Source organism: Mustela putorius, unplaced genomic scaffold (genome assembly GCF_011764305.1).
Source record: "Mustela putorius furo isolate JIRA1106 unplaced genomic scaffold, ASM1176430v1.1 tig00000095_pilon_pilon_pilon, whole genome shotgun sequence".
Lineage (NCBI taxonomy): Eukaryota > Metazoa > Chordata > Mammalia > Carnivora > Mustelidae > Mustela > Mustela putorius.
Window position 1 is genome coordinate 23,401,197 of NW_025421280.1, and position 21,453 is coordinate 23,422,649.

A 21,453-nucleotide genomic window follows, 5' to 3' on the forward strand; every position below is an offset into this window, starting at 1 on the left:
TTTGCTGAATTTGGACAAGTGCAACACCTGTTCAACCCAACCCCTATTAACATATAGAACATTATCATCACACAAATCGCTCTCCAGCAAACTCCTCCCTGCCTCCACCTCAGGCAACCATTCTTCTGATGGTTTTTCCTGTTTTAGAACTTCATATAAATGGAATCACATAGTGCGTACTCTTACGTAAGGCTTTTTCCACTCAGCATGGTTTTGAAATTCAGCCATTACATAAAAGCAGTTGTTTGTTCCTTTTTATTGCTGAGTAGTATTCCATTGTATGGATGGACTGTAATTTTCTTTGATTTTTTCATCTGTTGATAGATGTCTGGGCTGTTTCCTATTTGTAGTTATTAAAATAGAGTTGCCCAGCAAAGGAAACAGTCCATAAAACAAAGAGGCAACCCTCGTAGTGGGAGAAGATATTCGCAAATGACACTACAGACAAAGGGCTGATATCCAAGATCTATAAGGAACTCCTCAAACCCAACACCCAAAAACCAAATAATCATGTCCAAATATGGGCAGAAGACATGAACAGACACTTCTCCAAAGAAGACATACAAATGGCTAACAGACATATGAAAAAATGTTCATCACCACTAGCCATCAGGGAGATTCAAATCAAAACCACATTGAGATACCACCTTACACCAGTTAGAATGGCAAAATTAACAAGACAGTAAACAATGTGTGTTGAAGAGGATGTGGAGAAAGGGTAACCCTCTTACAATGTTGGTGGGAATGCAAGTTGGAGGAGCCAATTTGAAAAACAGTGTGGAGATTCCTCAAAAAATTAAAAATAGAGCTACCCTATGACCCTGCAATTGCATAACTGGGCATTTATCCCAAAGATAAAGATGTACTGAAAAGAAGGGCCATCTGTACCCCAATGTTCATAGCATCAAAGGCCACAATCACCAAACTATGGAAAGAGCCGATATGTCCTTCAACAGATGAATGGGTAAAGAAGATGTGGTCCATATATACAATGGAATATTATGCAGCCATCAGAATACCCAACTTTTGTGTCAACATGGATGGGACTGGAGGAGATTATGCTGAGTGAAATATGGTTTCACTTATTTGTGGAGCATAACGAATAACACGGAGGACATTAGGAGAAGGAAAGGAAAAGTGAATTAGGGGAACTTGGAGGGAGAGATGAAGCATGAGAGACTATGGACTCTGAGAAACAAACAGGGTTTTGGAGGCGATAGGGGTTGGGGAATGGGTGAACCTGGTGTTGGGTATTATGGAGGGCACATGGAGCACTGGGTGTGGTGCATAAACAATGAATCTTGGAACACTGAAAAAAAATTAAATTAAGATGTTAAAAAAAAGAATAGAGTTGCCCATTGTCAGCTACCATTTAAAAAAAAAAAAGAAGATTGTTGCTGTGAACATTCTTGAACAAATCTGTGTAGATGTATGTTTTCATTTTCTTTCTTTTTAAATTATTATATTTTATTTTTAAAATTTTATTTAGGTATTTGACACAGAGAGAAAGAGACAGCGAGAGAGGGGACACAAGCAGGGGGAGTGGGTGAGGGAGAAGCAGGCTCCCCGCTGAGCAGGGAGCCAGACGTGGGGCTGGATCCCAGAACTCTGGGATCATGAATGACCTGAGCTGAAGGCAGACGCTTAATGACTGAGCCACACGGGCACCCCCTTTTAAAAATTTTTATCAAAGATTTTATTTATTTATGTGACAGAGAGATAGAGAGCATAAGTAGGCAGAGCGGCAGGCAGAGGGAGAGGGAGAAGCAGGCTCCTCACTGAGCAGGGAGCCCAATGTGGGACTTGAACCCTTGGATCATGACCTGAGCTGAAGCAGACACTTAACCAACTGAGCCACCCAGGTGCCCCTGTTTTAATTTTCTCGGCTACATACCCAGCGGTAGAATTAAATTTGTCTTTTTCTTTCTCTGGCTTGTGAGCTTTTGGGGGGCTGATTCATTTAGTCTCTAGCTCTAAGCCCAGTGCCTTGGTACCTCATGGGTTCTCCGTAGACATTTGTTGAAATGAAACATAATTCAAGCATGACATAATTTTCTCATCTTCTACATAACATGCATCTCCCATTTGGCACACTATGGGCCCAGTAACATATGAGCATTGTTCCTTTTAATCTTCCAATGAGCCTCTGAGCTAAGAATTCTTCCACATTACAAGTTAAGAAACAGGCCAAGAGAATCTAGGTGAGCTGTTGGAGCTCACAACATAGGTGAGGGGAAGAGACAGAATTAGAAAGTGACAATGTGGGAAACATATTCCTCTATACTATTTTGTTTCTCTGAAGGTCTCAGCTCCTTTAGCTGGAACCCTGGGAGGGACTGTCCCAGTTCACCCTTTGTCTACTCCCAAAGACTAGGCAAGGTAGGCTCTCTCCCTTCCTCTATTCAGGTTAGTAATGAATACATTTTCTGGTGGAACTCCAGATCTCACATCCCTTGACAGAGGCCCACAAAGCAATTTCCAGATGGGAAGCATATAGTTTACCTCAAAATGCCGGGTATCAGCAGGTAAATGTGGACAAACAAGTGGACTGGAGAGTCTACCTCAGTGCAACCATCGCAGTGGAGACTGGTTTAGGCGAGACTCATCATGAATGGTTGCGAAATCTAAGGGATAATTTTTTTTAATAGATTTTATTTATTTATTTGACAGACAGAGATCACAAGTAGGCAGAGAGGCAGGCAGAGAGAGAGAGGAGGAAGCAGGCTCCCCGCTGAGCAGAAAGCCCGTTGCGGGGCTCGATCCCAGGACCCTGGGATTATGACCTGAGCCGAAGGAAGAGGCTTTAGCCCACTGAGCCAATTTTGATGAGAGGCAGGATGTCAGCGTGTTTCAAGTGTCTCTCCACAGATTGCTTATTAGTTCCAAGGGGAAAATATGGTAACAATGCACTGGAAAAATCAGAAAACACCATGACTTGTTGATTAAAATTCACGTCACTAGTGAGGGGCAGATGGACACCCCATGCCTCCTGGTATGATGTCCTGAGAAGGACACACTCTCACTTCCACAGTATTCCAGACTGAATCTAACCATGAGAAAACATCAGGTGCCCAAAGGAGATATAATCTTAAAAAAAACAAAAAAAAAAAGGCTGTATTCTTCAAAAGTGTTAATGTCATATAAAACACACACACACACAGAGAGAGAGAGAGAGAGAGAGGCTGTGAAGATGTTCTGCATTAATGGAAACTAAAGAGACATAACAGCTGAATGTGTTATTTGATCCCACTCTGGATCCTGTTCAGGAGGAGAAAAAAAACCATAATTGAGTCAAGTGACAAAATTGGAATATGGATGGTAGATGAGGTCAAACTCCTGAGTCAAGTTTAAATTTTTTAAAAGATTCTATTTATTTATTTATTTATCTGAGAGAGTGAGCAAACATGAGCCAGATGGGAGGGGCAGAGGGAGAAGCAGGCTCCCCTGCTGAGCAGGGAACCCAACAAGGTCTGGGTTAGCCAGGAGCTCAGGACTCCAACCCAGGCCCCTGGGATTGTGACCTGAGCCGAAGGCAGATGACCTGAACTAAAGGCAGAGGCTTAACCCACTGAGCCACCCAGGCGCCCCACGATGTTTTATTTTAATTAATTAATTAATGTTTAGATATTTTATTTGGGGGGGGTTGGGGGAGGGGCAGCAGAGACCCTGACCCGGGGTTCTCTCCCATGACCCCTGAGATCATGAACCTTAGCTGAAACCCAGAGTCTGATGGTCAACTGAATGACCACCCAGGTGCCCCCTGCCACTCTTTTATATTATAACCAATCAGCTTTCTCATTTACAGTTTCTGCTTGGCCTTTGGACTGGAAGATCTCAAAGGACTGCCCAGTTCCTACCTTCTTTTACCATGTCCCCTTCTCTTTAGGGAGTTCAGATGATGAACAAGAGGTTGGATGGGGTGAAGAGTGAAGTAAAGAAGAATAACGGAACCAAAGTGAGAGCTGCCCCAAGTACATTGGGTTACAAAGGGCCAGACTGTGGTTCAAGACATTGACATATCCAGTGGAGCCCTAGATGGGGTGGGATGCTTGGATTCAGTTTGGAAGTAACCAGAAGGTTTTATTGGGACTGAGGGATCAGGACAGAGGATGGAAGAAGGATTGAGGGAAAGCCATGTATCTAGAGAGATTGCCAAGTGCCGACAACTGAGGTCATTACTGTGAGTAGTCTTGGGGTCATTGCCAAGAGCAGTTGTAATTTGCAGCCGGGAAGTAGATCCTGGAAAGAACAGGGAAAGAGAAAAAATTTCAAAAATCAAGATATAGTGGGAAGACTACTGAGCAAGGAATCAAAAGTTGTGGTTTTTAGTTCTAGATCTGCCACTTACTAACTGTGTGCTTTTGGGCGTATCACTCCACATTTCCGAATCTGTTTCCTCAACTTCAAAATATGGATGATAATGTAAGCCCTGCCTATCTTAGAGTTATAGAAAGGCTAACCTACAATGCCAGACAGCAAAGCCCTTAGCAACTGGGGAAGCACTATCCCAAAGTGAGATGAAATTTAGAAGGTGTAATTTAGACTCAGAATTCCAGAGCTTGAAGGGCCCTTTGAGGGTCTGCAACCCTCTTATTTAACAAACCATGAGTTTGAGTCCCCAAGAAGAGAAATTACATAGCACGTTTAGGTCAGAGGTGGGCATAGTGCTCCATTAGTTTTATTTCATTTTTTTAAAAGATTTTATTTTTTTTTCTGAGAGACAGAGAGCTAGCACATGAGCAGGGGGAGGGCGGAGGGAGAAGCAGACACCCGCTGAGCAGTGACCCTGATGTGATGAGATGCAGGGCTCCATCCCAGGACCCTGAGATCATGACCTGAGCCAAAGGCAGCTGCTTTAGTAATTGATCCACCCGGGCGCCGAGTTCCATTAGTTTTAGAGTAGAATCCCCTTTGAGCTCCCTCTAGGGATGGGTGAATGAAACTAACCAAAGGAAGAGGTAATAGGGACCTACTGGGGGAATTTGTGTACAGGGAATGCCCCAGAAGTGTGTATTTCATCACATCCACTTGAAAGGGACAGGTCTTTGTAACTAGTCCTGTGGTTACAGGAACAAGGAAACACTTAGCAAACCTTTAAAGAAGTAGTCTTGTTTTGAAGGAAAGGAAACCCTACATTGCACATTACGTAGTATGTATAATGGATGAAGTCGCTGTGAGAGTTGAAAAGACCATCTTGTTCTACTTCCCTTGATAAAGATGAGGAACCCGAGGCCCAGAGAGGGAAATGGCTTGCCCAAGGGCACACAGCTTGTTCATGGCAGAGTGGTGGCTGTAAGGGAGTTTCTGAACTTATAGTCCAGGGCTTTTACTGTATTTGCCAGCTCAGATTGTATATGGCAGCATGTAAGCGAGACTAATGGTAGCTTACACCAGAGATTTATTGACTAATGACAGCTTTAAGAGATAGGGGTTACTTTTTTCACTTTACAGGAGGTCCAGAGGGGAACAAGTTAGTGTAGCTGCTGAAGGATGCTAAGGATCTAGTCTCTTCCTATCTTCCTACTCCTCACCCTTAGCCCATGACTTGTCCTTATTGTCTTAAGATGGCCTGCATCACCTCTAGGCCTTGTGTCTGTATTCTATGCAGCTGAGTTTGTCTTTCCTTTTTTTTTTTTTAAAGTAGGCTCCACGCTGGGCTTGAACTCCTGACCCTGAGATCAAGACCTGAGCTGAGATAAAAACTCAAACACTCAACCCACTGAACCACCCAGGAGCCCCTGAGTTTGTTTTTTTTTTATAAAGACTTACCTGAAAGCTCCATCCGGGGAGGCACAGAGCCATCCCAACTGCAAGAGAGTCAGGGTAGGTAAGTATTTTAAGTGTCCAGGTACTAAAGTAGGAGGTAGCAGGGAGCTTTTTTTTAGCAGCAGATGTCTGCAGCATCAGTATGCTACACCATTTTGTTTATTACTTTAGGGCTTTTTATTTTTATTTTTTTTTAAGATTTTACTTATTTCACAGAGAGTGATCACAAGTAGGCAGAGAGGCAGGCAGAGAGAGAGGGGGAAGCAGGCTCCTTGCCGAGCAGAGAGCCAGATTCGGGGTTTGATCCCAGGACCTTGGGATCATGACCTGAGCCGAAGGCAGAGGCTCAACCCACTGAGCTACCCAGGCGCCCCTATTTTAGTTTTTTTTTTTTTTTTAAAGATTTTATTTATTTATTTGACAGAGAGAGATGACAAGCAGGCAGAGAGGCAGGCAGAGAGAGAGGAGGAAGCAGGCTCCCTGCTGAGCAGAGAGCCTGATTTGGGGCTCGATCCCAGGACCCTGGGATCATGACCTGAGCCGAAGACAGTGGCTTAACCCACTGAGCCACCCAGGCGTCCCCCTATTTTAGTTTTTAACGTAATCTCTACATCCAACATGGGTCTTGAACTTACAAACTTGAGATCAAGAGTCACATGCTCCTCTGACTGAGTCATCCAGGCATCCCTATGCTACACCATTTTATTTTATTTTATCTTATTTTGTCTTATTTTATTTCTTTGACAGAAGCAGGAAGAGCAGCAGAGGGAGAGGGAGAAGTAGGCTTCCCATTGAGCAGAGAGCCCAAATTGGGGGCTTCATCCCAGGATCCTGTGATCACCACCTGAGCTGAAGGCAGACGCCCAACCAACTGAGCCACCCAGGCGCCCCATACATTACATCATTTTAAAGATGAAAGAAAATCCTGCCTGAAGATCGGAAAGTAGGTTCAAGTCTGGGTTCTGCCACTTTCTTGTGGGTCTTCATCGTGTCTCAGTTACCTCACTTGAAAAAGGTTTGGGTTTAATGACCCAAAAGATTCTTCTGGCACTTAATTCTATGATCCTATTCTATTCAAATTCCAATCCATGTACTTTTACTTCCCTCTCCTCATGGAATTCTTACATAAACGTCATAAATTATGATAATAATTGGTATGTTAAAGTTGTGTATTTATCTGGCAAGTGTTGGTACCACCTTGAGAGCTATAAATTCCTACCTTGAGAGCATCAAGATAGCTCCGTGAATGTATTTTTTTTTTAAAGATTTTATTTATTTATTTGACAGAGAAAGACACAGCAAGAGAAGGAACACAAGCACGGGGAGTGGGAGAGGAAGAAGCAGGCTTCCCGCTGAGCAGGGAGCAGGATGCAGGGCTGGATCCCAGGGCCCCCTGGGATTATGACCCGAGCTGAAGGCAGATGCTTAATGATTGAGCCATAAATGTAGTTCCTTCTAACTTTGTCAAGTTTTGGGGTGACTGGGTGGTTCAGTCAGTTAAACATCCAACTCTTGATTTCGGTTCAGGTCATGACCTTGTGGTTGTGAGATTGAGCCTCGCATTGGGCTCCGTGCTGTATGTTGAGCCTGCTTAGGATTCTCTTCCTTCCCCTCTGCCCTTCACCTCTGTGCTCTTTCTCTCTCTTAAAAAAAAAAAAAAAGTGAAATTTTAAAATGATTTTTTAAAAAGATTTTATTTATTTATTTGACAGACAGAGATCACAAGTAGGCAGAGAGAGAGAGAGAGGAAGAAGCAGGCTCCCCACTAAGCAGAGAGCCCAATGCAGGGCTCGATCCCAGCACCCTGGGATCACGACCCAAGCGGAAGGCAGAGGCTTTAACCCACTGAGCCACTCGGGCGCCCCTGTTTTTCTTTTTTTTTATAAAAAGATTTCATTTATTTATTTGACAGAGAGAGAACAAGAGATCACAAGCAGGGGGAGTGGCAGAGGGAGAGGGAGAAGCAGGCTTCCCCACTGAGCAGGGAGCCCAGTGCAATGTGGGGCTCAATCCCAGGATCCTGGCATCATAACCTGAGCCGAAGGCAGAAACTTAACCGACTGAGCCACCCAGCACCCCCATAATGTTTATCCATAGAAGTCTTACAACTCTATTGTTAAGGTTAATTCCTAGGTACCATATTGATTTTATTTTTTCCTATCATATTTTATAGATTATTATTGATATATAGAAATGCTATATACCAATATATATGCTATATACCAATACCTTCTTGTATATTACTTTATATGGAATATCCTTGCTGAACTCTTATTAATTCTAATAGTTTGTAGCTCTCCCCCAATTTTCTACACAGAAAATCGTATTACCTACACATCGGAATGGGCAGTGGTATGAGGAAGGTCCTGAGAAGGGACAGTTCAAGAAACAAGGAAGGGAGATGATGCTGTGCATAGTGAGATGTAAGGCAGAGGATGAGGGGAGCTGGAGAGACAGCATCATTGCACAGGGTCTCGAAAACCAAGGATTTTAATGCAATGGAAAGTCACTGAAGAAGTTTCTGTTAAAACTGGAGGGAAATCTCTATGGTAAGTCACTGGGTTCTGCTCATGTCTATGTCCTGGTCCTTGGTCAAAATTTGGATGAATAAATAAAGAGCACACTTTTCATGTATAATAAATTCACTAGATCATCCTAAAATGCCTTATTATAACTTGTAGAGCCTCAAAAATATATCCTTAGACATGGAACTGGATGTTTGCTAAGATCCTTTCCAACTCTGTTGCTGGGGTTCTATGCTTTCCATCCTGGGTATTCTGGCACTGGAGGAAGTGTTCTTATCCATTGGAGGTCGGGAAACAGAAGGGACTGTACTTTGAGAAACAATCTTCTAGGGCAGATCCACGTTTACATGAATGATTCCACATATGTGGTGAGTGCTGTACCAGAGAGGCATGTACGGGGGTGCAGGAGGAGTGTATGAACTGGAGAGGGTGGTGTGTAGGTTGTGTAACTGGGACTGAAACAGGTGGGAGGGAGCACTTGGAAGTAGCTCTGGCAGTATGCAGGAAAGAGAAAAGGGACTGGACCAGACAGTATTGGTGTTGGTGGAGAAGTTTCTGAGGCAGAAGGAGCATCTGGAAGGCCTGAGATGGGGAGAAGGGGGGAATAACTGAGAATGACTCTTGAGTGACTATTTTGGGATATGTGATACACGTAACATGGTGACTTTATTAAAGAAGGAATGGAATATTCTAACACTTTTGAATTTTCCTAGTCATCTGGCTTCTAAGGAGCTTGAAGCTAATTCCACTCTTGAAGCCCAGGACAGACATTGGGGCTGGTTACTTTAGGCAGCAAGAAGGATCAGAGTAGCTTTTTAGCTCCCACCTGTATGTTTCCCTTACAACAGCTAGTCCTGTTTGGACAAAAAGCTGTGGAAGTAATATATGAAATCATGCTAATTCATTAGGATAGGAAGTCTATTTTATTTACTTTTTAGTAAGTGACGATCACTATGCAGTCCTTCCTGATGTGCTGGTGCTCATTCAGTGTCTGTCAGATGCATGAATTCAAGCTTGTAATGGTAGTTCCCCTGCCCTGGAGTCTGCGCGTGAGACAGGGGAAAAGCTTTGAGTTTCGTCCCACAGCACCTGCCTTATGAATTGGTCTGTGACCTAGATCAGTCATTTCAGTTCTCTGTGACTGGCCTGAAGTTCTTTGCAGGGCTCCAAATTCATAGAACTATGCCTTTTCCACTTATCCTTCTACTCTTCATTCCTCTGTATTTGTATAAGCCATAAATACTCCTTCATAGTCATTATGAGCAGTACTCTAAATGCTAGGTACCAATCTAAGCACTTTATATATATCAACACATATGACCCACCTAACAACCCTAATAAACTAGGTGCCACTACTATCTACTTTACAGTTGAGGAAAATGAGGAGCAGAGAGATGAAATATCTCCCGCAAGCTCATATAACTTGTAAGTAGCAGTCCCCAGATTTGTACACAAGGACTCAGGGTCCAGAGTCCAAGTTTAACTACCTCACTCTGCTACTTCCAGGTGACCCTAATGGGGGCTATGTCAGAGGCCGGTGACTGCATTATCCCACTTTTACTAAGGCAGCTGAAGCTGAACTTCCCCACGGTGACACTTGCTTTCAAGCAAGTCCAGTGTTCTTTCTAAAGCAGGTAACCAGCCAGCTCTAGGGGTTGACTACATGGTCCCCAGGCCTGGTTGCCTGAGTTAAGGCACCACTCTGATTGCTGGCTTGCCGGTCATTAGGTAAATTACCAAACTTCTGTGTTTGTTTCTCAATCTGTAAAATGAGAATGGGAACATTAACACCAATTGTAGAGCATCCTTGTGACAGCAAAGGAGTTATTAGGTGTCACACACTTAAATGAGAGTGCCTGGACTATAATAAGTACTCAGTAGGCGTGAGCCATCACTTTTCCTTCTGGACCACTGGTAGCTAGCAAACGTATAACGTGACCCAAACAGTAATTTTAAGTTTCTTAGTGGCCACATTTTAAAAAGCAAACAACAACAAAACAAAAAAAACACCACGAAACTATTTTAAATGTGTTTTCTTTAATCAAATAGATCTAAAACGGTAATAACCAATTTTGCTATCAACTGTCGTTTATAATCAATATAAAATTATGAATGAGATCTATTTTTTGGTGCTAAGTCTCGGAAATCCGATGTGTACTCTACACCTACAGCACGTTTCAACATGAAACAGCCACGTCGCTTGTGGCTGGTGGCAGCGCAGCCCTAGAGGGGCCCCACACCCGCGCCCCGTCCCCCCCACAACTCCTTCCCCCGACCAGCTGGCCCGCGCCCTAGGCCCCGCCTCGCGCCCCGCCCAGGTTACATCACAGAGCCCGCAGGCCCCGCGGGTGGGGAGACCCGGGCCCTGGCCGCGTGTACCCGGCCGCTCGCATCCTCTCCGCTCCAAGCACCCAAGTTCTGAAAGGAAGCAACGTCCACTACAAAGCCCTGGCGGCAGTCGGTCTACCCGCCGGCCGCCCGGGTGCTAGCCGGCGGGAGGCGGGAGTCTGAAGCCCCCACGCGTACCTCGCCCCCAACGGCCCTCCGCTCGCGCCGCTACCATTGCGAGGTCGAGGCGGCGGGGCCGACGCCCATTGGCTTGCCTCAGCCCTCCGCCCGCCCCCTCGCCGCGTTTATTGGTCGGAGCAGCGGCGCCCGCGGGATAGGCGGTGGCGGCGCCCCTCCCTCGCGCCGGCCCTCAAGAGGGCGACGAGGAAGCGGCCGCCTCCCTGCGCCCCGCCCCACGGGCTTGCTCGGTGGCTCCGGCTCCTCCCGACTTCTCCCGGCTCCTCCCGGCCGTCTCCCGGCTCCCTCCGGCTTCGGCTCAGGCGCAGCGGCGGCGGGTAGGTGCGGCGGCAGGCGGGGCCCGATCTGAGGGGCGGCCTCCCCACTGTCCCGGGGGCTGCCCGAGCCGCGCCCCGCGGGCGCCTGGGACCCCGCAGGGCCCGCGGGAGGCTGGGAAGGGCGGTGGCCACGGGCCTGTGGGACGCGGGGGCGGCCGGGCTGGGGGCCTGCGGGCGTGATCTTCCGAGGCTTAGAGGAGTGATCCGGGGGCGCCTCGGGGCGGACGGGGCTGAGAGAACCGGGGTTTCGGGCGTCTGGGGCGTGGGGCCGAGCGACATGCTTTGGGCTCAGGATGGGGTTGCGCTCGCGGAGCGAGGGTCGGCTGCGGTCTGCGGCCCTGGGTGGGGTTCGGGGGCATAGAAAAACTCAAAGGTCCGTGAGACTTCGGGGGTCAGTTGAGGTGGGGTTGATGTGAGCTAGAGAGAGTGGCCAGTCTGGGGTTACGGGCGGGGCTGAGGGGCGGTCTGGAGAACCGGGCCCCAGCCTGGGCTCTCTGCGCGCGTCTCCTCCCGCACTGCTGGGGGACTAGCGTGTGTCTGGCTGCGGGAGGGCAAAGCCGTCGCAGCAAGGGTGGGGATGGGAGGATTGGGACTGGGACCGGGAGGGGGCAGTTGGAAACGTTACCCAGAACCGAGATTGTGATTTAGCACCTGGACCAGGTTCTCTGCTGGTGTTGCTTGAGCCCTTTTTTGGTGAAATTACCCCGTGGGGGTCAGGACGTTGGGTTTTTTGTTTGTTTCCACCCAGGAACGTGTAAATTAAATGCTTTTGCTACTTTAGGGAGGAGGCAGTCATTACGCTTAGGTTTGTGTTTTAGCACCCAGACCCGGTGTGGAAGGTGTTTCTCGGGAAGGTTAGTGTTACCCAGCTCTCTCCTGGAAACTCCCTTTCTTCCTTCCCTCCTCTGGTTCGGTTACACTATTGCTCCCCAGGGCCTCTCGATTCGCTCTCCCGGGCTGCATAGCATTGCAGTGTTCCTTGCTGTGTGTGTGTGTGTGTGTGTGTGTGTGTCTGTGTGTCTGTCTCCCGCCCGTTTCCCTGCTGCTGCACTTTTGGCAACTGCCTCTGCTCTTTCCCAGGGATGGTTGTGGCATTGCATCAGGGGATATTTGTGCTTGTAATTTGCTCACTCAGCCCAGGAAGAGGGAGAATAGTATGCTGCAGAGATGGGAGGGGGGTACCGTCAGCTCGGCTGGGTAGGCAGAGAAATGGGTGTGGTGAGGGAATACAGCTGCTCTAGGCCTATAGGGTAACACTGCCCAGTCATCAGCTCAAAGAGATTCAAAGAGCAGCAGCAACAGCTATTTTTATAAATCAGTCCTGAATCCAAGCTGAGCACATGGATTTAGAGTGAACAGTTGTCATGCTCTAACTATTACCGGCTGGGTGTTTGGTAGACAACACTGGAGTTGCTAAGGGAGAGCTGTGCAGTGCAGCAGGTACTTTACTTGCAACTTTTAAATTTTGCTCCTCTCACCTCTCTGAGACTGGATCTCTCTCTTCAGGGGATGTCTTTCCAGTGCAGTGGTTTGATGGTCTAGACTACTCCTTTTCAAGTGAGATGTTCCTGGATCAGTGGTAGTCTTCCTCTCCAGTTTGGCTTAAAAATAATAAAGCTATCACCTTGTGAGCACTTGAGCCATCTTCTAGGCACTAACCGTAGGTATTTGTTTACAGATGGGGAAATTGAGACTGGTAGAAATAAGGGGTCACACAGATAGTTATGTGGCGGAACTGGCATCCACGTCAAGGTCTCTCTGGATTCCCCCCAACCCCCCACTAGTTTAGATACGTGAAATTTTTGGTTTATGCAAGGGTGACTCAAGCGCTTGAGAATTTATTCATGCAAAGTAATCTCACCAGAGACTGATAAACCAGGTACGAGTTTATTTACACCGGAAGTATAAGGTGCCATGTACACAGTTGGAATTAATTATCCACTGGCTAGGACACCTCCTTTGTTTCTGGCCAGCCAAATCAGTAATAAAAAGGCAATTGATTATAGAATGGAAACTAAGGACCTTGGATGTTCTTGGGATGTTTTAATCAAGTTACTGAATTCTAGTGAGTTTCCCTTCTTTTCCCATTGTATGAATAAATACATTAATGTGTGACAGTGCTGGGAAACTTCTAAAGACATTTTCCCACCCTGTCTCAGTGTCGTTGTTGTTTTTTTAGTCATCTCTTCCAATACTTATCATTTCAGCCTATTTAACCTGTGTCAAATTTCTCAAATTTACAAGTAGGTTTACATTATGTATTAAAAAGTCATTTTCCATTGTTTGCTGACAATGAAGGAAGCACCTGGGTTCTTATTTCTAGGTGGCTTTGCTCTATTTTTAATTTTTCTTGAGAATATGAAAACTTTTTATTAATTGCTTACTCTGGCATTCAGAGGAAAGTAAGACAGGTTTCCCAAGCTTGCTTGAAATGGATTGAGATCTGGGAAAGATACTGCCTTGGGGTTTTAATTTTGGTTTTAGGGTGGGGGTGTTTGTGGAAGTGAGTGTCCCCTTGTGTAAAGGGGAGTGTTTGTGTGATTTGAACCTCTCATCCCCATCAAGAAAGGTGACTTGGCATTAGTTTGTTCTTCCCGATTTCAGTGTCTTGTTCTTTTTCCCCGATTGATCCATCTTTGTCTCTTGAAATTTTTGCTGTTGACCCTTCGAATGTAGGGCATCTTCTTCCTCCTCTTTCTCTTCTTTCTTCTCCTCCTCTTCCTTTTTTCCCTTCTTTTTAAAATTACTGTTACTACTGTTTTTAAGTAATCTCTACCCCCAACATGGGGCTCAAACTCAGGACCCTGAGATCAAGAGTTGCATGTTCGGTCCACCAAATGAACCAGCCAGGTGCCCCCCTTTTTCTTTTTTTTAAATATTAAGCATGGTTAGTTGATGTGTAGATTTTATTTTCCCTTAAAAAGCAAGAAAAATCTGAGGAACATTTTGACCTAATGGAAGTCATCTGGTGGTTCATTTGATTTGGTCAATTTGAAAAGGAAACCAAGTAAATGTCACTGATTTCACTTTGTTCTTCTAAATGGCACTTTTAGAACCAGGTTTCTGTAGACTTACTGCTAGGAATGTGTTGAGGACAATTATGATCAAGAAAGGGGTTAAAGCAAACTAATATATATGAGGGATCATATTCACTACCTTTTTAGAGCTTCCTGGGCTAATCTCTCGACACAGACCTAATGGGAATTGATTTTGTATGTCATTAAATTTTTGATTAATTAATTTATTTTTGAGAGAGTGAGCATGTGGTAGTGCGCGCATTGGTGGGGGGGGGGTACAGAGGAGAGGGAGAGAGAGTGTTTTAAGCAGACTCCAAGCTGAGTGCCAAGGGATCCAGGGCTCAGTCTCACCATCCTGAGATCACAGCCTGAGCCGAAACTAAGAGTCTGAGGCTTAACGGAGGGCACCACCCGGGCACCCTGTATGTCAATAAATTTTTGAGCTTGAAAGTCAATCCAGTTTACTTTGGCATTTGTTTGTACAGTAGAAAAGTTAATCTTCCTTTTCTTTTTAATATATATATATATATATTTAAGATTTTATCTACTTATTTGATGGAGAGTGATGCAGTGAGAGAGGTAACACAAACAGGGGGAGTGGGAAAGGGAGAAACAGGTTTCCTGCTGAGCAGGGATCCCGACTCTGGGCTCGGTCCTAGAACCCCAGGATCATGACCCGAGCAGAAGGCAGACACCCAACAACTAAGCCAGCCACCCAGGTGCCCCTGGGGGGGCTTAATTAATTAATTATTTATTTGAGAGAGAGAGAGAGAGCATGTGCCTGTAGGAGCGAGGGTGGGAGGGGGAGCAAGAGAGAGAATCCCAGTGGGACTCTGTGCAGCTCTATCGCACCACCCTGAGATCACAACCTGAGCTGACACTAGGAATCTTGACACTTAAACCTACTGTACCTCCCAGGCACTTGAAAATGTTAATCTTCTCACCATAAAAACTATCTTATTGGTTTGCATGTATTTAAATTTCTTTTAAAATGTATTACTTTCCCTCTTTCTGACTTTACAATAAGGCAGTTTAAAAAATAATTTATTTTGAAATAATTTTAGATTTATAGAAGACTGTCAAGATAGTACAGAATGTCCATATAATCTTTATCTAGCTTTCCTTAAATTTTTTTTTTAAAGATTTTATTTATTTATTTGACAGAAAGAGATCACAAGTAGGCAGAGAAAGGGGGAAGCAGGCTCCCTGCTGAGCAGAGAGCCCTATGTAGGGCTTGATCCCAGGACCCTGGGATCATGACCTGAGCCGAAGGCAGAGGCTTTAACCCACTGAGCCACCCAGGCACCCCTAGCTTTCCTTAAATTTAACATCTTCTGTAGTGAGACATTTATTAAAATTAAGACATCAATATTACTTTAATATTTTAACTAAAATATAGGCTGTCCTCTCATTTCCCTAGTTTTTCCCCAGTGATACCCCTTTTTTTTATTACAGGATCTGATCCAGGATACCACATTACATTTAGGTGTCCTGTTTCCCTAGTTTCCGACAATCTGTGACAGTTTGAGTCTCTCCTTGCCTTTCTCTCCTTGACACCTTTGAAAAGTAGCAGTCAGTTATTTGTAGAATGTTCCTGAATTGGGTTTTCTGGTATTTTGTCTTGATTAGCCTGAAGTGAGGCATTTCGGGGAGGAATACCACAGAAATGGTATGTCCTTCTTGTCACATCATACTGCATTTCAGGGGATACCGGATAGCAATGTGACTTATTACTGATGTTAACTTTGATAACTTGATTAAGGTAGTATCTCCCTGGTTTCACTAAAGTGACTATTTTTCTATTTCTTTTTTTTTTTTTTATTTTAAAGATTTATTTATTTGACAGAGAGAGAGAGATGACAAGCAGGCAGAGAGGCAGGCAGAGAGAGAGAGGAAGCGGGCTCCCTGCTGAGCAGAGAGCCTGATGCGGGGCTCCATCCCAGGACCCTGGGATCATGACCTGAGTCGAAGGCAGTGGCTTAACCCACTGAGCCACCCAGGCGCCCCGATTTTTCCATTTCTTTACTTCATTTGTTAGAAGCTTGCTGGGTCAAGCCCATTTCTGGAGGAAGGGAAGTAAGCTCTACCTCCTGAAGGGATGAGTATCAAAGAATTTGTGAACCTGTGTTAGAATCACCCACAGTAATGAATAAATATTTTGGGGAGGTTCTGTGAGGCTACCCAAAGATCTGAGTTTCATCCACGAATTTTAGCATTCATTGGTGAAATTTGCCTGTAGTGGCATTTACCATGTAATTGTAGTGGTGATTTTCTGTTTCCCTCATTCCTTCTACATTATTTGGAATTCTTCTGAAGGGAAGATTTGTACACGGCCTTCCCCCCCACAGTTTATTTACTTATTCATTTGTATCAGTATGGATTCATGAATACATATTTTTTCTTTCGGGATGTAATCTAAATACCATGCTTAGTTGCTTACAGTCTTCTGGCTTTGGCCATTTGGTACTTAAGTTCTTTTTTTTTTAAAGATTTTATTTATTTATTTGACAGAGATAGAGATCACAAGTAGGCAGAGAGGCAGGCAGAGAGAAAGGGGGGAAGCAGGCTCCCTGCAGAGCAGAAAGCCCGATGCTGGGCTCAATCCCAGGACCCTGAGCCCATGACCTGAGCCTATGACCTGAGCTGAAGGCAGAGGCTTTAACCCACTGAGCCACACAGGCACCCCTGGTACTTAAGTTCTTTCTCTATGTCCTCCTTTTTTTTTGGTGCTGCATGATGCTCCAATCTCATCTTGGATTTTCCCTGCCCCAGCCCCCACAAAAATCAGCCATTTTCCCAAGGAGCCCTGGTTTCTTTTATTGGAGAAAAATATTTAGAAACACAGATCTGGATTCTAAGTGAACTGGATGTACTCACTACTGCTGGGCTATCACTGCTTCTAGATGTCTTAGAGGGCAGACCTAGGAACTACATGTATGTATACTGCTTACAGTATCCATATACGTACATGTATACTGACCCAGGTACACACACGTGTATGTTTATTTCCGTATCTATCAGTATATAAATATGATGTGGTCGTACTGGTCTCTCTGACTCTAGTCCAGTACCACAAGTTCATTCTAGGGTTCCTCTCCTTGCTTATTTGTAACCCCCCCCCCCACAGAAACTTGGCTCTAGTTATTTATAATAGATTTACTTAACTGTTCAACCTCAGTGTATGTGTAAGGTAGGAAAATGGAGTTTTCATTAGCATAATAAAGTCCATTTCCAAAGCAGTTTGCAGTTGTTACCTAATTTAAATTATACTCCTATAATATTGGTATTTTAAATGACTGTTTTTCAGCCTCAGTGGAGAGGTGATGTCATTTGCCCTTGGCCAAACAGGAAGTGAGTGACTGCAGCTGGAATTGATGACCTGTTCTCACTCCCAGGGCTAGCTTGATCCCAAGCAAAGCAGTCTTAAGTATCTTGACTAATAAGTCAGCCTTTGTCCCTTAGTGGGTTTGCTCCTTTTAATTAGAGAAGTTCCTGAATTTTAGAATTTTTTTTTTAAACTTTGACAGTGTTGACAGCAGGAGTAATTTCTTTTCTGGAATTATTTTGTCCCACGTAAGTTTTTTCCAGACTAAACAGTTTTTTCCCCCCAGCCACCTCTTAGGAAATGTGCTTTCTAAACCTTTTACTATGTTGGGCATCTCTTGTGGACATGCTACAGTTTGTCATTCTGTCAGATGTGGTCTGATCCAGATATTGTATTAAGCCCTGGAAAGGAAGTGATTAAGGAATTCAGAATGACCCCTTTCCACTTAGTTTCCACCCCTGCTGCTTTGAAATAATTTTTTTTCTTTCTTTCCATATCCACTTTTCAGTGTTGCTTTATACTTGCCTGGTAGTAAGCTCCCTTCTAGGTATTTTTCCTTAGAGTTGCTGTTAACCCATCTTTATTCTTGATTGGTTGATTTTCTGATTCTATGTTTTGGACTTGTTTATGCTCCTGTTTTCTTTCTGTAAGTCCAGTTTCTGTCCATTGTTCCAAAGGAGACTTTTTGAATCCTGATTCTATTATCCCGTGCCTTTGGTACCCTTCCTGTGTCTGTAATTTAGATATGTTCTTCCTCTATTTTGACTTGAGTTGATTAAGAAAACATTTGCCAAGATAGTGCTAAGATCAGATTTTATATGTAATTAGAGATAAATTAGCAGTAAAACTTAATACTTTATTTCCTCCTTACTTCTGACTTTTATTACCTTAGTATTTCCAAAGATTTTGGTTCTGATTTTCTATATAGTTTATGTACAAAATTATAATTAAATATTTTACATAATTTTTTAAAAAAGATTTTGTTTTAATCTCTATGCCCAACATGGGACCTGAACTCACCACCCCAAGATCAAGAATCACATGCTTTCGGGCAGCCTGCATTGCTGTCATTTAAGCATTGGATTATTATTATTATTTTTTTAAAGATATTTATTTCAATCTCAAGTAGGTGGAGAGGCAGGCAGAGAGAGGAGGAAGCAGGCTCCCCACTGAGCAGAGAGCCCAATGCGGGGCTCGATCCCAGGACCCTAACTAAGATCATGACCCGAGCCGAAGGCAGAGATTTAACCCACTGAACCATCCAGGTGCTCCTAAGCATTGGATTCTTGATTTCAGCTCAAGTCATGATCTCAGGGTGGGTGAGAATGACCCCAGCATTGGGCAGAGCTCAGAAGGGAGTCTGCTTGAGATTCTCTCCTCTCCCTCTGCCCTTTCCCTGCACTTGAGAGAGCTCATGCACCCTCTCTCTCCAATAAATAAATAAAATCTTGAAAAAGTGCATGCTCTACTGACTGAGCCAGCCAGGTGCCCCTAAAATATTTTAAGTCTTGAACTCTGAAGGCACAGCTAGGTTTTTTTTTTTTTTTTTTTTTTTTTTTTTTTTTTTTTTTTTAAGATTTATTTGTTAATTTATAGAATGAAAAATTTAGGGGAGATTGTGGATAGTGTGGTGAGTGGGAATAGAAGTTAGAGACCCTTAAGAAAAATGTTGCTTCCTAAAGTAACTCCTCTCGTGAGCTCTTTTTTTGTTAAACTGCCTGAGATGATGATGATGATTCTTTTTTTTTTTTTAGACTGTCTGAAATTCTTGATCAGATGTTCATTTGGGTTAATCCATGTTCTGTGTGAGGAATAGAAATACACTGGGAAGATTCAAGAGAGCTCTTACTCATCTTCTTATAGGTAGATCATATTTTCATCGGAATAGTTTGTACTGGGGTATAAATGTTTCTTTGGGTGACAGGTGATTTCTTCTTCTTTCCTTCTTTCCTCCCTCCCTTTTCCATCCTTCCCTCTCTCTCTTTCTCTCTTTTTGACAGAGAAGTGATTTCTGAGTTTAGGGAGGAGTGGGAAAAGGGAGAGGGTGAGCAATAAAACAGACTTAGGTATTTTCCCGTTAGTATCAGCTTTAGAAAGCCTTTCTGGGGTGCCTGGGTGGCTCAGTGGGTTAAGCCGCTGCCTTCAGCTCAGGTCATGATCTCGGGATCCTGGGATCGAGTCCCGCATCGGGCTCTCTGCTCAGCAGGGAGCCTGCTTCCCTTCCTCCCTCTCTCTGCCTGCCTCTCTGTCTACTTGTGATTTCTATCTGTCAAATAAATAAATAAAATCTTTAAAAAAAAAAAAAAAAAAGAAAGCCTTTCTGATCATTTTCTTAGCCTGGTTATGTATTCCTCTTTGGTATTTTCACTGATATATATCTTTGGGTATATGTTATTCCATATTTAAAAAAAATAAACGTATAATTCACATATAATAAAATTTGCCGTTTTAGAATATACAGTTCATTCTGGGTTTTGGTGTATTCACAGTGTTGTATATCCATCATCACTATAAAATTCCGGAACATTTGCATCATCTCCAAAAGAAATCCCAAACCTGTTAGCAGTCACTCCCATCCCCCATCCGTCCAATCTCTGGCAATGAGGTATCTAATTTCTGTTGATGGATTTGCCCATTCTGGACTATCCCATAAACGCAATCATATAATATATAGCCTTTTGTATCTGGCTTTTTTCATTAGCTTGTTTTTATTATTTATTTATTATTATTGACAGAGAGGAGAGAGACAGCAGGAGAGGGAACACAAGCAGGGGAAGAGGGGAGGGAGAAGCAGGCTTCCTGCTGAGCAGAGAGGCAGATGCGGGGCTGGATCCCAGGATCCTGGGATCATGACCTGAGGCGAAGGCAGATGTTTAATGACCTCTCCCTCTAATGGGGCCACCCAGGCACTCCATTAACATATTTTAAAAGTTTGTTCGTGTGGTAGTGTATATCAGTACTTTATTCCTTTTTCTTTCTTTTCTTTCTTTTTTTTTTTTTTTTTTTTAAGATTTATTGGAGAGAAAGACAGTGCATGTATGAGTGTGCAGGTGCAGAGGAACAGAGGGAGACAATCTTAAGAAGATTCCCTGGTGAACACAGAGCCCGACATGGGACTTGATCTTTCAATCCTGAGATCATAACTTGAGCCAAAATCAAGAATAAGATGCTCAACCAACTGAACCACTCACGTGCCTCTTCCTTTGGATTTCTTTTCTTTTCTTTTTTTAAAAGATTTTATTTATTTATTTGACAGAGAGAGAGATCACAAGTAGACAGAGAGGCAGGCAGGGGGGGGGAGCAGGCTCCTCACTGAGCAGAGAGCCTGATGCGGGGCTCGATCCCAGGACCCCGAGATCATGACCTGAGCCCAAGGCAGAGGCTTAACCCACTGAGCCACCCAGGCGCCCCTTCCTTTGGATTTCTGCATCAGTTTTACTTCTTTATGCCTTTCCACTGGGTTGAGATCTTCTTGAAGAGTCTATTGAATTATTTCATTTCCTTCTTTTTCTCTATTACCAAATGTATATTCAGTTAACACTGGTATAAAAATGCCGTTGTAGTGGAATTCATTGTAGCATAATGTCATAGAAAATGGCACAGAGGGAAAGTGGAGTATTGTTAAGAATATTTTACCTAGGGGCGCATGGGTGGCTCAGTTGGGTAAACGACTACCTTTGGCTCAGGTCGTGATCCTGGAGCCCTGGGACTGAGTCCCGCATCGGGCTCCCAGCTCCGTGGGTTAGTCTGCTTTTCCCTCTGACCTTCTCCCCTCTCCTGCTCTCTCTCACTCTTTCTCTCTCTCAAATAAATAAATAAATAAATAATCTTAAAAAAAAAAAAGAATATTTTACCTATTATAAAATGTTTCCTATGGTCCAGAAAAGTTCAGTCATCTTACTTCTATGTGTCCTCTGTACACTTGCCTCTAATTACCCTTTGTTACTGGAACTCAGAATGGGTGTGTTGAAATAGGA

General features: G+C 44.1%; 1 protein-coding gene across 16 annotated transcripts in view; it reads left to right on the top strand.

Moving 5' to 3' along the window:
* The first annotated feature begins 10,651 nt into the window (after positions 1-10,651).
* MAP4 (microtubule associated protein 4) overlaps positions 10,652-21,453 on the top strand; it is a 196,743-nt gene continuing 185,941 nt past the window's right edge. For 2 of the 16 annotated variants that reach the window (XM_045080496.1, XM_045080491.1), the window contains exon 1: positions 10,654-11,134. The gene's annotated coding sequence lies outside the window, so the exon portion shown is untranslated. Of the gene's footprint in view, positions 11,135-21,453 lie in introns of all 16 variants that reach the window. The other 14 variants (XM_013060483.2, XM_045080489.1, XM_013060481.2 and 11 more) reach the window with 10 other exon arrangements.